Below are 17,121 nucleotides of genomic sequence, written 5' to 3'. Positions count from 1 at the left end.
ACCAACAACAACAACAACGTAACACATCATCTCTCACCCACCACCACCGCCATATATCCTCTTCATCCACTCCCTCCTCTATCCAATTCCCGTGTTTCTTCCTCACCCTGGGTCAGTCATAGCCACCGCTTCCCCCCCCCCCACTCCAAAATCTGTTCTAAATCTGTTCTGGTTTCTTCTCTCTTTCGCATTTTATGGTCCCTTGTTTTAAATATCGCTGCGTGTTGGAGCACGACATCATCACTCCGAGGAGAGAACATTCCTGCCAATCTCCATCCCTGGGGGGTGGTGGGGAGGTAGCTTCTTTTTTTTGTTATTATTTTATTTCTCTCTCCCTCCCTCCTCTCCCCCCACCGCTCTCATCTTCCTTTTTTTCTGTGCGAGCGCTTAAACTTTGCCCAGTTTTTTTTTTGGATTACCGCGAATTAATTCTTACCAAATGTCACTTTTCTCAACTAGCCAGACATGAGTTCATGGGAAAATAGTCTGCGCGGAGTTGTTGTCAGACGTGCAGTTTTGGTTGGCGATTCGGTGCTAACGTCGCGAGATTTGTAACATTTCGACGCCCTTACATATGTAATAAACGACTGGACCACGATGTCTGGCTCAGTGTCCTTTATTCGGTTCGTGCTGTACACCCACACGGCTGTCTTTACTCTGTAGCTTCTCCACGGTGCTGACTCCAATGTCGGCCCGATCCACAACAGCAGCTCCGCTGCTGTTTCTCTCACACAGCCCCCCTTGGCTGTACTCGCTGCAACTCCTCTCCCTCCGCAGCTCTGACAGCCTCTTGCTGTCTCTCTCTCTCTCCGCAGCTCCTCCTGGCAGCCACACCGCTGCCTCTAACATGCAGCCCTCTCTCTCTCTCTCCGCAGCTCCTCCTGGCAGCCACACCGCTGCCTCTAACACGCAGCCCTTCTGGCTGTCTCCTCTGCAGCTGCACACCACTCCGCAGCTTCCTCTTATCTTCGGGGTTGGCTCCCGATGGCCGTCGGCGCCCCCCCTCTCCACACTCGCCCGCGTGGCCTCACTCTTTTCCGCTCACACCCCGACTGCCTTCCCCTTCCGGTTTACCCGCTTAAGGACCCGAACCTTCCACCCACGTCACATGACTCCACCCCCCGTGACGTCACATCCGGAAGGTCGCTTACGCCCGCATTACACCACCCTCCCCCGTAGAAAAATCCCAGCCGACCTCGGCTGACCAATAGCAAATCGTAATGCGGCGAACCGAGCTTCCCCCCCTAAAGGACACTAAGCATACAATGTAACAGCAAGAACAACAACAACAACGCAATTAACATCAACGAACGTACAAAAAGCATGCAATAAATACAACTGTAAGAAAAAAATAACAAGACAACAACAATCAACGAAACGTAAGCGATTTGGAACGTGTGCGGGTCGCCGGCCCGTCCCGGACGGTCGGCGGCCCACTCGCAGAACGGGAACGCGATGCAAGTCGAGGAATGACAGGGGGTAATCCCCCTGTCGCAGCTGGAAGTCCACCGCCGTCCCGTGTCTCTAAAGAGTTAGTCTTGGGCTTGTCCTGTGACCGTGCCCGCAGCTGGGTCGGAAGGGCTGCAGGGCTCGAAGGTCCCGCAGACCTGGCAGGCGTCCTCCGAGCAGGGCCCCTCGTCCCCCGCAATGTCACGGCCGGCCTGTCTGGAACAGGTACGACAGGCGCTCTAGCAAGATCAATGGACGCAGGCAGGGGAGAGTCAGCAGCAACAGACCCCGGCAAGGCAACATTGGGGGATGACGCATCATGTAAGGGAGCAACATATGGTTTCAAGCGCGACGTATGCACAACCCAGCGACGAGACCCAATCTGGACGCGTGCTGACTGTGGGTTGGGAACCGCAATGAGGCGTACGGGACCATGCCAGGGTTTGTGCAATTTCGGCGAGGTCCCCGGACGTACCTGCGGACAATGAAGCCAGGCTAGGTCCCCAACCTTCCAAGGGCACTCCCCCTCAGACCGTCGCGCATATCGCTCGTTCCGGGCCTGGGCTTTGGCCGTAGCCACGCGGGCATTCTCCCGCGCCTCCGTGACTCGGCGAACCGTGTCCTGAATGTATTCAGGAAGTGGTTTACGAGGTCCCTTCACCCCAGTTCCCAATTGCACATCCACCGGCGGCACGTTTTCCCGACCATACATAAGGTAAAACGGCGAATATCCTGTAGCCGCATGAGGCGTCATCCTGTACGCCGAAAGCACCCCGGGGATGTGCAGATCCCAATCTGATTGTTGTTCACTCACGGTATGGCAAAGCATGGCAGACAATGTCCTGTTCAGCCGTTCAACCATACCATCCGTCTGCGGATGGTATGGGGATGTCCGTACTTTCTTAGTCCCAAGGCCCGCGCACACTTCCGCCAACAATTTAGAAGAGAAATTCCTGCCCTGGTCCGTGAGGAGTCTCTCAGGCGCCCCCTTATCCATAATATACCCAAACAAAAAGGCGTCGGTAATGGCCGCGGCCGACTGATCGGGCAACGGCCAGGCCATCGGCCAACGGGAGAGGTACTCAACCCCTACCAGCAAATATTTATTACCCCTCGCCGATGGTGGAAAAGGTCCCAATATGTCCAGTGCCACCAATTCATTGACTCGAGACACCTGAATCGACTGGAGAGGCGGCACGTAAGGATGTTTCGGCGGCTTACGTCGTGCACACGCAGGGCACGCGCGCACGTGCCCTACGACATCTGTCGCCATGCCGTGCCAAAAATAATGACGTTGCAACGTCAACAAGGTCTTCTGCACCCCTAAATGTAAGAGAGTGTCACAATGGAGGGTTCTAATCAACTCGAATCGCAAGGACGTTGGTACCACCAGGCGCCAACGTTCCTGGAACCCCTCCCGCCACATAAGCAGACCATCTCGGAGAGCGGTTTGCGGCCCCACAGCCGTACTCGGACTCCCATTGTTCTTAGCAGACCGCTTCCGCAAGGACACCAATGACTCATCCATCATCTGTTCCCGGATCCAGACAGACCGCGGCAGATTCAAAACCCCGTCAGCCGGTCCCGGTTCCATCGGAGTGTCCGACTTCTCGACGGCCAACGTAAGCGGCTGAGGGGGGTTTGGAATCGGCGAACACCTATGCGTCCCCGACTCACATTTACAAGGGGCGCGCCGCGGTAATCTGGAAAGTGCGTCAGCGTTCGCATGGCGCACTCCCTTCCGATGTTGAATTTGGAAGGAAAATTCCTGTAGCGTGTCCAACCAACGTGCCAACTGTCCGGATGGCTGGTCAATTTTAAGGGCATATTGCAAGGCCGCATGATCCGTACGCACAATAAAAGAACGACCGTAGAGGTATGGTCGAAATTGCCGTAGGAAAAAAACAACCGCCAATAGTTCTCTGCGAGTGACACAGTAGCGGGTTTCCGCAGGAGACAAGACTCGGCTACCATACGCCACGACACGCTCTACACCCCCTTTAGACTGTGATAACACCGCCCCAATACCTGTGTCACTCGCGTCCGTATCAAGAATGAATGGGTGATCGAAATCGGGATAATCCAATGTTGGGGCCGTGGCCAATAGATCACGCAGACTCCGAAAGGCCGCCTCCTCCGGCTGTCCCCAAACAAACTTCCGTCCTTTACCCGTAAGGAGATGCAAGGGCCTCGCAATCGTCGCAAAACCCGGCACAAATCTTCGGTAATACGAGGCAAATCCCAAAAACCGCCGAACATCCCCCACGGTGGCCGGAGTCGGCCAATCCCGGACGCACGCCGTCTTTTCCGGATCCGTGGACACTCCCTCAGCACTCACAATGTGCCCCAAATAGCGGACGGACCGTTGCAGTAGGTGACATTTCTTTGGTTTGAATTTCAATTTGGCAGAACGCATCCTCGTGAACACTGTCTCCAGCCGCGTCAAATGTTCATCAAATGTGCGGCTGAAGACAATGATATCGTCCAAATATATAAGACATGTCTCCCACTGCAACCCCGTCAAAACGAGCTCCATCAATCTTTGAAATGTAGCAGGGGCCGCATTCAATCCCATCGGGAGACAGTTGAATTGAAATAACCCCTGCGGCGTACGGAATGCGGTTTTCTCCCGTGAGGACTCGTCAAGGGGAAGCTGCCAAAATCCCGAAGAGAGGTCCAGTGTGGAAAAGAACTTAGCCCCCGACAATGCATCGAGGGAGTCATCCATACGCGGCAGGGGGTACGCATCTGCCACCGATATCTTATTCAATTTGCGGAAATCAACACAAAATCGCAATTTGCCATCCTTCTTCTTAACCAAGACGACTGGAGCGCCCCATGGGCTGTTAGATGGCGATATAATGTCCGCAGCCAACATGTCTTCCACTGCCCCCCGTACGTGTTCTCGCTCCGCAGGACTCATCCGATGCGAATTTAATCGAATAGGGGCAGCATCGCCCGTCTCAATGTGATGGTAAAGCAACGAAGTGCGGCCCAAATCCAAATCATCGGAGCTGAACACATCGGAATATGTCAACAACAATTTACGCAGCGCACCACGTTGCTCCATGGACAGGGAAGAATTTTCGTCACATAAATGAGCAACCCAACGATCATCCGAACTCCTTGGCTCGGAAACCCCAGCAACAACTCCCCGGCTATGTGGACAATCATGGGTCGCAAACGCCGTAGTGGCATGTGCCACAACCTTACCGGCCGGGACACGGACGTTTTCTCCCCCCGCATTAAGCACCTGTAAAAACGGTAATTGATCCGGCCGGACGATGGTCTGTGCCCCCACTAACGCCAACCCGGTTGTTATCGCAGCGGACGGTGACAACAAGACCCCTACTGCTCCTAGCCGATCAGGCAGGGGCTTCCGATACCGCAAGGGTATAAGCATCTGTGTACCAGGTGGGATGTCCACAGATGCGATGGACAGCGCCTGCACTTGTACGGCCGAAGCAGGTCGCCCCCAGGGCGACGGCAGAAACGAGATTTGACGGCCCCCCGGCAGTTCAATACAATTCTCATTGATTTTGATCAAAATGGGCATCTTAGCCAAAAAATCGGTGCCTAACAAACAAGGAACCGCCAAAGATCTCGATATCAACACAACACCCGAGGCCGACACATCCCCAATAGATATCTTAGCATCCACCTGACCCACGATACCCATGCTACCCCCGTTGGCAGCGACGCACGACCCATAAACCGGACGCACAGCCCCCGGCGGGATGCCCAACAGATGAAAAATGACATCCGAAATAATAGTCGCAGACGCGCCGGAGTCGACCAAAATGCGTACGTCCACCCCTTGTATAGACCCCGGTACAGTGGACGAGCCCGTAGCGGCCGCGACGACTCTCCGTGCCAACTTGCGCCATTGCGTGACCGAGCGACAAGGCCCCGTCGAAGGGCATGCTTTAACCACAACGTTAGGATGGCGCAACGACGGTGATGGGTGAGGTGTAAAGCCTTGCCGAGTGTCTGGTGCGTGCCGACATGCCTGTTTCGGAGGATCTTTAGCCGACTTGACCGGTGCCGAGGCCTCCTGCTGCGGCGGAGCCGGGAAACGGGCCCAGCAGTCTCTGGCGTAGTGGCCCCTACGCCCGCAGCGGAAACATTCGGCCTCGTTGCGCCGAAGCGCAGGCCTCGCCTCCTGACGGCCCCGTTCTGGTAGCGCCGCGCGCGGTCTCGGCCCGCCGCGTCCCGTCCATGGAGCGGAGGCGGCCGTCAGTTGTTGAGGGCCCCGGTCATCCGGAACATAGACAGCCTGCGCAGGGTTCCACCCCAGCGCATCCCCTTCTTTGACGGGCCCCCCCGTCCACGCCGTCACTTGTTTCCAGCGACGGAGGTTGAATTGCGCATCGAGACACTTAGCAGCCGTCCGGGAAGTTAGCTTCTCATGCCCACACACAGGCATGGGGATCCCTAGATCCCGAGACAGCTCCAACATTTTCCCTAATATGAGAGGCTCGAGCAGGTCCTGTGGCGTCTCAGGATAAGCTGCCATGGCCAGCTCCAGCACCGCACCCCTGAACGCCACGGGCGACTCCTCTGGTGCTCGTTGTCGTTGAGCGAATCGCCGATGCGCATCATCTGGTGGCTCATAAGCATCGGCCATTTCTTGAAAAACACCACGTAAAGTTGCCTTCTTATCGGTCGTTATGGAACGGAAGAATCGGACAGATTCGTCGTCCAGGAGAGTCGGCAACACCTCCAAAGCCTCCGCATCGGTCCATCTTGCTGTGCGTACCGCCGCCAAGAAGCGGCAGGCGAACGCGCTCCAGTCCCCACCGACGGAAAATTCTTTAACCGTTGTAAGGTGGCGACTCCGACTCCTCTTCCCGCCGTCTTCCAATGGTGGTGGTTGTGATGGCAAATTCAAAATGGCGTCGGCCCGCGGCGTGGCCAAGATGGCGGTTTGGCGCCACGGAGCGCGCAAAATGGCGGCCTCTTGCCGCGTGGGCAATGGCGGCGGCAGGACAGGCAACGTGGCGGCCCGCGGAGCACCACTTGCATCATCCATCGTCCCTGGCACGACGAGATGGCATAGATGCGCCAGGACGTCCTTAAGTGCCTCCAGTTGTACCGCCATCGCTTGCCATCGTTGATCCGCGTCTGATGATGTCGACGGACCCGCCACCGCGCCAACATCCTCCACTCCCGTTCCCGTGGTCGCCTCAGCCGGGCTCTCCTCCACCACCCCAACAGGATCCGTGGTTGGAGGGAGTTCGTCGTCGTCGGACGAAGAAGCCGATGCAGGCGCCGGATTAACTTTCTTCCTCACTTGTTTCGACATGCCGTTGCACTTCCGACACCAGTGTAATAAACGACTGGACCACGATGTCTGGCTCAGTGTCCTTTATTCGGTTCGTGCTGTACACCCACACGGCTGTCTTTACTCTGTAGCTTCTCCACGGTGCTGACTCCAATGTCGGCCCGATCCACAACAGCAGCTCCGCTGCTGTTTCTCTCACACAGCCCCCCTTGGCTGTACTCGCTGCAACTCCTCTCCCTCCGCAGCTCTGACAGCCTCTTGCTGTCTCTCTCTCTCTCCGCAGCTCCTCCTGGCAGCCACACCGCTGCCTCTAACATGCAGCCCTCTCTCTCTCTCTCCGCAGCTCCTCCTGGCAGCCACACCGCTGCCTCTAACACGCAGCCCTTCTGGCTGTCTCCTCTGCAGCTGCACACCACTCCGCAGCTTCCTCTTATCTTCGGGGTTGGCTCCCGATGGCCGTCGGCGCCCCCCCTCTCCACACTCGCCCGCGTGGCCTCACTCTTTTCCGCTCACACCCCGACTGCCTTCCCCTTCCGGTTTACCCGCTTAAGGACCCGAACCTTCCACCCACGTCACATGACTCCACCCCCCGTGACGTCACATCCGGAAGGTCGCTTACGCCCGCATTACACATATGTGGCCCAAGGTTGTCCTTGTTGTTTCGCGCTGCCAGAAATTTCACGTATAAACTAAATTATAAAAATGTTTTATATTTCACCGGGTACGGCCCACTGAGCTATGCCTCTCTTTTTTCAGAAGCGACATGGCTATCACAAATGAAGTGGCTCATCACGTGGACATTAATAGTTGCCAAATACTCCAAACGAATGTCGATTCAAAATGCGAAGAGGAAAACCCGCCGGACGCGCAGAAAAATCTACGCGACCACGAGGAGAGAAACACACAACTATACAGCAGGCGTCAGGGATCGAACCCACGAACTCCTGCATACCAGGCAAGGTCGTTAACATCTTACTTCACTGCTGGATGGAGGCTTTACCCTAGCCATCGTATCTCACGATATGGCGATGCAACAGTATACGACGGGCTTCTGTGAAAAATAGCTTAATAGCTCATCGGATTCCTCCAGTAAAAATACATATACTAATTCTGATAATTCCATCGCTCCATCTCTCCACCCATCCCAGACGTGCTCTCGCAGCGTGTGCCATGCCTTTGGCTGCTGCTGCTACTCCATCACTGCTCTTGACAAATCGGTCACCGTCACCTTGTGACAACAAATCCCGTCCATGGCCACGTTCCATTTGTAGCAATCGATATCTCCAGCATCGAGGAGTGTTCTCTACTTCGCGTGCTTCTCCTCCTCCTTCTCTGTAATTCCAAGCATCCGCCGATCCATCTCTCTCTCTCCCTCCCTCCCTGTCTCTCTGCGCCCTTTCCAGATGTTTTGTTCCATCCTCTTTGTCAATGTCCACGTTTCCGATCCACTTGTCATCGCGGGTAATATGCAATGATTGGAAACGTTCTCGTTTAGGCGACGTTGTTGATACGTTGTTTGCAATGATTATAAAAACCGAATAGACATCACCATATACACAACACTGCGTATGCATCACATATACCATAGATACGCATCCATCTGTACGCGTCCATGTAATTAATGCATTTCCCTCTATACAAAACCCGATATACTCCGCATTCTTTTGTACACACCACCCTATGCACAGTCCCCCATACTAACTCCTATCGAGAAACATAATCCTCTATTCGTATCGATCACGTCACAATTCTCTATGAATTATGTTAACGATGCTGCTGCTGTGTTGGCAGCGGTGCACAAACACAATAAACAATGATCTCCATAGTTCGTCAATGGCAAACGATGCTAAATACATATTTTGAAAAAAAAAAAAACCGGTGACGTTCCGGGCAATGACCCTTCCTCACAGCACAATCGTGTACGGGAAATCGCATGCACACGTCAGCCTGCACACGCCCAATCGCCTTTACGAACTCCGACAATGCACATCGCACTGCGTGCACAGTCCCTCTTCACACAACACGTGTCTCTCCCCCGCCCCCCCCCCCGCACACTCCCTCTCTCTCTGCGTGTTTCCAGTTGACGTCTGAGTTCAAACTCCAACATGGAAATTAATCACAGATGTCTCTCGTGTTCGTGTGTGTGTGTGAAAAGGCCTTAAATAAATAAATAACGCTCGCTACGTTGGATAGAGGGGGGGGGGGGTACGAATTAAATCCGGTGGATCTGGAGTTTTCAGCATCGAGTCGTTGGACGTCGTGCACGGTCTCTGTTCTGGATGACCGCGGTCGCATACCCCTGGAGAGATTTTCATGTTCCATTTTGTGCATCGGGCATCATCCGCATCTGCTGCCACGGCTTGTGCAGTGGATGCGGCTTTGCGTGGACCACGAGCAGCTTCTCGGGAGATCAAACCCCCCCAGGGATATTTTGCTTTGGGTCTTTCACAAGGCAGAGTCCATGGCCCTGCTGCGCCAGTGGACCAGTCACTCACTCACACACACGACCTTCAAGATCACACATTGTGTCATGGACTATGACGAAGGACCATTGCCCGAAACGACGCCGATTATAAAGTTTTCCTCTGAAGGCAACGTGGTTATCGTGTTGCCCACGTGGCAACTTGATTTGATTGGCTCTGTCGGGTGGTGGAGGGTTTTAGTAAAAAAAAACAATTGACACGTTACACCTGCAAGATCAAACCCCCCCCACCACCCCCCAAAACACGAATTATGAATCAAAACCGGCTGGATAATATCGACCAGGAAGGCCGTTAGGCTGATTGACCCACACGTGTGTTTATTTTACTTCTGTGGTGAGATAACGGCGAGTGAATGTATTTAGGTCGCCGCATATATTTCCGCGAGAAGGCAGTGCTTGTGAAGCATGTGGCGAGTGTGGTTGTTGTGTAATTCGCGGTAACATGAATGATACGCAACCAAACCGGTGTCACTTATCCCGTGATTCCTTGCGTTCCGAAGTAGCTCCACGCACACGCTTGCCCGAATGAATGAATGAGGTGTGTCTGAGAGAGAGATCAAGACAGAGTTGTCTTTCATAGGGGCTCCCTAACATCACTTGCCACAACAGTCTGTTAAGGCTATAATAAACGCGATCTTTGTCTTTGAGAAAGAGAGAGAGAGAGAGGGAACGGTGGCGCAATGGTTAGCGCTATACGCTTACAAACCTTGATTCCCGGCCCATGGCTAATATCTGAAACGCTTCTGGGACTCCCCCCTAGGTCTACTTAACCTGAAATGAATGCCTGGCGCTTTATGTAAACACTGCTGTAGAAATAGATGCGGCGGAGGGGTGGGTCTGGCCACACCAATCTGCATCGCGCCCTTTCTGCGGCCGTCTGGAACGCTCTTCCCATATTAGGAAGCCACTTTCTCTCAGCACTTTTAAATCTAGATTGGAAACTAATGTTTTTTATAAATGCTTTCTTTTGTGTTTAGTTTGTTGTCGATTCTCCCCGAACACTCCGATTAGCGCGGTTGGTTACGTACGCCGCGAAAGAAGTTATACATACGTACATTACAATATCTCGTGCTCGCTAACAGCACTTGCCCCAGCAGTCTGTAAGGCTGCGAGTTGCAGAGGCCGGGGTTCGATCCTCAGGTGTAGAGTGAGACGGTGGGTGGTGGTGGGGGGTGTGAGCGCTGTGTGGTGGGGCATGGCGCGCGTGTGAGATCTGTCGGCAGGGTTTGATGAGGCTGAGCTGCACAAAGTTGGGGGTTTGGGTTCAACTCCAGGTCGGTTTGGTTGGAGCTCTACGGGGGAGGAATGGGGGGGGGGGCAGGAGAAGTGTGGGATGGGATGGGGGGGACTGTAAGGGTGTGGGTTGGGAGGTGGGGGGAGGGGAGGGCGGACGGGGGTGCTCGGAATTGCAGGAAATGTCAATTTTTGAGTTCCGACTGCACGGAGCGCTCCGATGCCTTTGATGGGAACAGTCACTCTCCCTCCATACATCCCTCCCCCACTCGCTCGCTCGCTCACACATTCAATCACTCCCCCCGCTCACTCACTCCCTCCCTCCCCACTTGCTCGCTCACTCTCCCACTCACTGGCTAGCTCAGTCACTCACTAACCCACTTCTGCTGATGGTGCTGGTGAATAATGATAGAAATAGGATGATGATTATAATTATGATGATAGACAATGGCTGATGGCGATCACCACAATCATCATGCTTCCTCAGTGCATCAACACTGTGAAGGTCCAGCGGGCTCTGACACTGCACAGCTGCACGCATTTCCCGTGCAGTGGCAGCTGCTGTTGATGGCTCCGATGCCACGCGAGTCTCGGCAAGACCTCCACCTGTACAGGTACAAGGTAGTCGTGGCCGAGCGGTTAAGGCGATGGACTAGAAATCCATTGGGGTCTCCCCGCGCAGGTTCGAATCCTGCCGACTACGCGATGCTTATAATATTTTTCCGTTTTTCTTTTCTTCGCGCACGAGATCATAATGATGAGATGAGGAGAGATGACGGTCGATGGACGAGACTGGTGATGAGATCGCAGCCTGAAAGTAGCGAAACTCTCCTGAGAGGACGACGACTGATGAGAGGTGAGAGTGAGATGATGGACTGCGAGAGACGGTGAAAACCAAACGAGCCCGTCATGATGATGAAGCGCACATGGTTCAATTAACCTCTCTGGCCTCTCTCTGTGCTGTGAAGAGGGTCATTGCCCGAAACGTCGAAGGTTAAATATGTTTTTTAATGCAGTGAAGTCTTCTGCTGGATAAATGCCTCTCAAAGCAGTCGCTCTTGTGACCCAACAACTCCATCTCAGTCCTGAAAGCGTCTCTGGCTGGAATTGCCATTTTCAGACATCGGCCGTCATGACCTCTCATCACAAATCTCTTGACAATTGACGACAATACACTGCCATTTGCCTATCTCTGCACTAGCATGTGTGAATAAAAAAGTGGCAAAAGTGGTAAAAGTGGTAAAAAAGGATAAACCCACGTAGTCGGCAGGACTCGAACCTGCGCGGGGAGACCCCAATGGATTTCTAGTCCATCGCCTTAACCGCTCGGCCACGACTACCTTGCACCTGTATAGGTGGAGGCCTTGCCGAGACTCGCGTGGCATCGGATCCATCAACAGCAGCTGCCACAGCACGGGGAATGCGTGCAGCTGTGCAGTGTCAGAGCCCACTGTGGACCTCCACACTGTCACAGTCTACTTGACCTCCACAGTGTTGATGCACTGAAGAACCATGATCATTGTGGTGATCGCCATCAGCCATTGTCTATCATCATTATTATCACCATCGACCTTTGTCTCTCATTAATCACCACAACCACCACCATCACGAGGACTAGCAAGAGTAGCACCAGACATTTTTTCCATCATTTCATGATTATCTTCATCAGTTGCAGCACTCGCCAATGTGCATCTTCATCATCCATTATCCATTGTCCATTCTGATCATCAGTCACCTCGTTCATATTTACTATCGCCAAGATTGATGGACTTCTTAATCCTCATCATCCTCATCCGTCATCAACATCATTAGCATAATCATCAACAGCAACCATTATATTTTAACGGCACGATGAATGCTGCTGATGCCGTTGCTACTGAAGCTGATTATGATGATTGACAACAGACCGTGGCTATTGATGATGACGGACAATGCACGATGACGATGGACATCAACGAGGATGTAAAGTTCGCGAATTAATTCACAGGTGTGTGGTCAGCTACGCACATGTGAAATCGCAGGTGCAAGGTAGTCGTGGCCGAGCGGTTAAGGCGATGGACTAGAAATCCATTGGGGTCTCCCCGCGCAGGTTCGAATCCTGCCGACTACGCAATAAGTGTTTTCCTTAACTCGAACATTTTTTGTTTACACGTAAATTATCCGGATGAGACTCTTGATGGAATTGCAGCCCAAGCAGAGAACGTGCCCGAGACGCGTGCCGGGGTGAGATGAAATTGTGGCATCACAAGATCATGAAGACGGACGACAGCTTTGGGAGGCGCTTATCCAGCAGACATTTTCACTGCAACATGTTCCTTCGGAGTGGGCAGGTAGGAACTTGGTTGGACAGCGCATTCGTGCACGACAGATAAATAATTCCTGGTGGGCAGTGTGGAACCTGTTGCTCCTACCTGTATAAGTGTAGTGGAGTGTGCCAGTAAAATATTGAGTTTTAAAAGGGCACCACGGGGTGACCAGCCCCTCCCCACCCAGCCTTACCCCTCTCACCTTCCACCCAGCCCCACCCTCCCCACCCAGCCCCTCCCCACCCTCCCTACCGTCCCCTCCCCACCTAGCCCCTCCCTCCACACCCAGCCCCTCCCCACCCTCCCCTCTCCACCCAGCCCCACCCCTCCCACCCCCAAACGAATCACCTTAAGGCTGGTAATGTTGAAAGAAACACGAGGCAAAAAGATCCGCTTTTTTATTTTCAAGGCTTCCATTTTATGAATGGAGCCACCCTCCCCCAGTTCCATTTTGTGAAAGCAACATCGCGCGTCTCCTCATTGGCCCGAGTCGCGGCGGTGCCCCCCCCCACCACTAACCCCCCCTTCTACAAACCCCAACCCACCGCTCCCATTGGTCGGCGCCCCCGAGCCAATGAGAGGGCTCTGGTGGGGCGGGGCTATGCACGACAGATAGACGGACAAATAATCCCTGGTGGGCTGTGTGGAACTGTTGTTCTTACCCGTATTAAACAATATTTAACAGGCGAAGTTTCCTGCAATGATCCTTCTGCATAGCACATAGAGAGGCCAGATAGGCAGATTGAGCCATTTATACATCATCATCCGTGATCTATCTACTGCTGGATAACGGACTAGTTTGGTTGACACCGTTTGGTGCAGACCATCATCTTACTCTCTGCTCTCATCAGCGGTCGCCTCTCTGGAGAGTTTTGCTCCTTTTATGCTGCCATCTCATTACCCGTCTCGTCCATCGTCCGTCATCTCTGCTCATCTCATCATCACGAGTCTCTCTGCAAATTCTGCACGTGCTTTCAGAAAAAAAGGGAGAATAAAGAGAACAAAATTATTGCGTAGTCGGCAGGATTCGAACCTGCGCGGGGAGACCCCAATGGATTTCTAGTCCATCGCCTTAACCGCTCGGCCACGACTACTTTGCATTTTCACCCGTGCGTTGCTGACCACACACCTGTGACAATTCGCGCACTGTCCATCCTCGTTGATGTCGATCGTCATTGTGCATTGTCCGTCATCATCAATAGCCACGGTCTGTTGTTAATCATTATCATAATCAGCTTCAGTAGCAACGACAGCAGCATTCATCGTGCCGTTAAAATATAACGGTCGCTGTTGATGAATATACTAATGATGTTGATGACGGATGAGGATGATGAGGATTAAGAAGTCCATCAAACTTGGCGATAGTGAATATGAACGAGGTGACTGATCATCATAATGGACAATGGATAATGGATGATACAGATGTACATTGGCGAGTGCTGCAACTGATGAAGATAATCATGAAATGATGGAAAAAATATCTGTTTATACTGTGGCTAGTCCTCCTGATGGTGGTGGTTGTGGTGATTAATGAGAGACAAAGGTCGATGGTGATAATTATGATGATAGACAATGGCTGATGGTGATCACCACAATCATCATGCTTCCTTAGTGCATCAACACTGTGTAGGTCCAGCGGGCTCTGACACTGCACAGCTGCACGCATTCCCCGTGCTGTGGCAGCTGCTGTTGATGGCTTCGATGCCACGCGAGTCTCGGCAAGGCCTCCACCTGTGCAGGTGCAAGGTACACAATATTTACACACCGCACCAAGTGGTCAATTGAGGCCGAATTGACCTAGGGGAGCCCTAGGACCGGTCCGGAGAATTGTCACTTGTGACCTATGCATCAGCACACGACTTGTCAATAGGACAATAGATTACCCCCCCCCCCCCGTTCCCCCGTGTACCCTTTTACCCGCACGTCCTGTTCGCACGGTTGGCTACGTATGGTGCGAAAGAAGTTCAACATACTCTTTGGCTCTTTCGGTAAAGTCACGTAGGTATAAAATAAAATAAATTAGAAAAATAAGTTCAACATACGCACATACAACAGACTTCCGGCGCGAGGGCTGTTTGCGAGCACCTGTTTGAAGCTGGTGCGGCGCACGAGGTATTGGTGTGGACTGTAACAGACGAATCACTCGACCATCGCTGCTTGCAAAATAAATAAAATTCAATGGCCCGTACGGGGATCGAACCCGCGACCTTGGCGTTATTAGCACCACGCTCTAACCAACTGAGCTAACCGGCCAGTTCCGTTTGCGAGCACGTGATGAAGGCCGACAAGGCACATCACGGGAGATGGGTAGCCAACAACCACACCCGGCCGCCTTTGTCTCCCCATTGGTGATATTTGGCGACTATAAATGTCCACGTGATAAGCCACTTCATTTGTGATAGCCAGGTCACTTCTGAAAAAAGAGCTACATAGTTCAGTGGGCCTTATCTGGTGAAATTAAAATAGTTAGCAGTGAGTGAATACGGGCCTCCCAGAGGCGCGTGGCAGCAATCGACATCCCTCAAGGTTCTGCGATGCCATGATCCACGTCATTCCTTTGGTTGTCCTCTCGGGTTTGTTCAACCACGGCACACTGTATACATTTTTTATAAGGCTGAGTCTACGTAAGACAGGCCCAGGGACCGGCTCAGATAATCGTCACCCTTGTTGGCTGTGAGCGGTGTTCGAACTTGGTTCGTCGAGTTCGGAGCGCAGTGCGCTAACCGCTGCGCCACCGCTCGCCACCCACAGAGACACACAACGGCATCAAACCGTTCAACGCAATGTGACGGTGACATCGTCACGGCACTTGCGCCAGGCTAGGTTCACAGTTTAGGCCGACATAAAGCGACGAAGGCTCGCTGACAAAAAGGTCACGGGACAAATCCCGGTGGGGAGACCTTCATCCAGCAGTGGATAGGGCGTGACTGACCATGGCTGTGGACAGCGGCTACTGTTTTTACTGTTGCTGCTGCTGCTCGCGATTATCGAGAATGGTTGTGGATGACGGTGGCAATTGGCTGCTGCTGCTGCTAATTCTGACGATGATTGTGATGAACATTGGCTAATGGTGATGTTGACTGGACAGCGCATCGACACTGGAGGTCTATTTGGGTTCTGACATTCCGCAGCTGCACGCATCGCCTGTGCTGCCGTCGATGGCTCCGATGCCACGTTGAGTCGCACCTGTGCAGGTACAAGGCTGTGGGGTAGTCGTGGCCGAGCGGTTAAGGCGATGGACTAGAAATCCATTGGGGTCTCCCCGCGCAGGTTCGAATCCTGCCGACTACGTGATATTATTTTTACTTTGCTTGAAATAAACCACACACGATGGACACTCAGAAGCGTGGAGAAAGGCACGCTTTAAATTGCACTGAGTTCCAGGCATCGGAGACATCGCATTGACAATCAAGAAACGCAACAGTTTGGAGCAGGCGATTCTTTTTGGGAAAATAAATCACGAGTTTATGAAACGCACATGTTGACAAAAATGTAGGACAGGCTTACAATAATAATCGTCGCATATTTATATACAAAATACGTTTTCTTCTCAATATAGAATACACGTAAGTGAATTTTAAATCTAACAATTAATCTAAAAGTATATTATTTGCGTAGTCGGCAGGATTCGAACCTGCGCAGGGAAACCCCAATGGATTTCTAGTTCATCGCCTTAACCGCTCGGCCACGACTACCTTGCACCTGCACAGGTGGAGGCCTTGCCGAGACTCGCGTGGCATCGGGGCCATCAACAGCAGCTGCCACTGCACGGGGAATGCGTGCAGCTGTGCAGTGTCAGAGCCCACTGTGGACCTCCACACTGTCACAGTCTACTTGACCTCCACAGTGTCAGAGCCCACTGGACCTCCACTAGTTCAGTCAACATCACCATTCACCAATGTTTATGACAATCATCGCCATCACCACAATTAGCAGCAGCAATTTGCCATCATCAGTCATTGTCGATCATCGTGAGCAGCGGCAACAACAGTAGCAACAGTAGCCGTAGCCTTTGACTGCAGTCAGTTACGTCTTATCCACTGCTGGATGAAGGTTTACCCACCTGGGAAAGTCCCCGTGACCCTTTGCCAGCGAGATTGACTCCATAAAAGCGCACCTAGCCTGGCACGAGTGTATTGAGTTTTTTGTAATTGGAAGCGCTCTTGTCGCGTGTTTTTCTCTCAGCTTTTAAGGGTCACACTCTTCGATCAAGTACCTGATGATTGATGCGTATCGACTAGGTAAGGTCGCGTTTAAATTAAGCACCAGATAACACATTTTAAATGGCCAAATGTACAAAGAGGGAATATTCGTGCCCAACAATTTTGGTGCCCAAAGTAAAAAATGAAAATAAATATATTATCCGT

General features: G+C 52.7%; 7 non-coding genes across 7 annotated transcripts; 3 read left to right on the top strand and 4 right to left on the bottom strand.

Moving 5' to 3' along the window:
* The first annotated feature begins 11,069 nt into the window (after positions 1-11,069).
* TRNAS-AGA (transfer RNA serine (anticodon AGA)) lies at positions 11,070-11,151 on the top strand. The gene has a single exon. It is a non-coding gene; the product is annotated as a tRNA-Ser (tRNA).
* A 555-nt stretch (positions 11,152-11,706) lies between these two features.
* TRNAS-AGA (transfer RNA serine (anticodon AGA)) lies at positions 11,707-11,788 on the bottom strand. Its single transcript has one exon. It is a non-coding gene; the product is annotated as a tRNA-Ser (tRNA).
* Positions 11,789-12,476: 688 nt separating this feature from the next.
* On the top strand, positions 12,477-12,558 carry TRNAS-AGA (transfer RNA serine (anticodon AGA)). Its single transcript has one exon. It is a non-coding gene; the product is annotated as a tRNA-Ser (tRNA).
* A 1,208-nt stretch (positions 12,559-13,766) lies between these two features.
* Positions 13,767-13,848, bottom strand: TRNAS-AGA (transfer RNA serine (anticodon AGA)). The gene has a single exon. It is a non-coding gene; the product is annotated as a tRNA-Ser (tRNA).
* Positions 13,849-14,933: 1,085 nt separating this feature from the next.
* On the bottom strand, positions 14,934-15,007 carry TRNAI-AAU (transfer RNA isoleucine (anticodon AAU)). Its single transcript has one exon. It is a non-coding gene; the product is annotated as a tRNA-Ile (tRNA).
* A 956-nt stretch (positions 15,008-15,963) lies between these two features.
* On the top strand, positions 15,964-16,045 carry TRNAS-AGA (transfer RNA serine (anticodon AGA)). Its single transcript has one exon. It is a non-coding gene; the product is annotated as a tRNA-Ser (tRNA).
* A 322-nt stretch (positions 16,046-16,367) lies between these two features.
* TRNAS-AGA (transfer RNA serine (anticodon AGA)) lies at positions 16,368-16,449 on the bottom strand. Its single transcript has one exon. It is a non-coding gene; the product is annotated as a tRNA-Ser (tRNA).
* Positions 16,450-17,121: the final 672 nt, after the last annotated feature.

The sequence above is a fragment of the Lampetra planeri genome, chromosome 2 (assembly GCF_965212315.1).
Source record: "Lampetra planeri chromosome 2, kcLamPlan1.2.h2, whole genome shotgun sequence".
Lineage (NCBI taxonomy): Eukaryota > Metazoa > Chordata > Hyperoartia > Petromyzontiformes > Petromyzontidae > Lampetra > Lampetra planeri.
The sequence above is the reverse complement of the archived record's forward strand: the minus strand, read 5'-3'. Positions and strand labels throughout refer to the sequence as shown.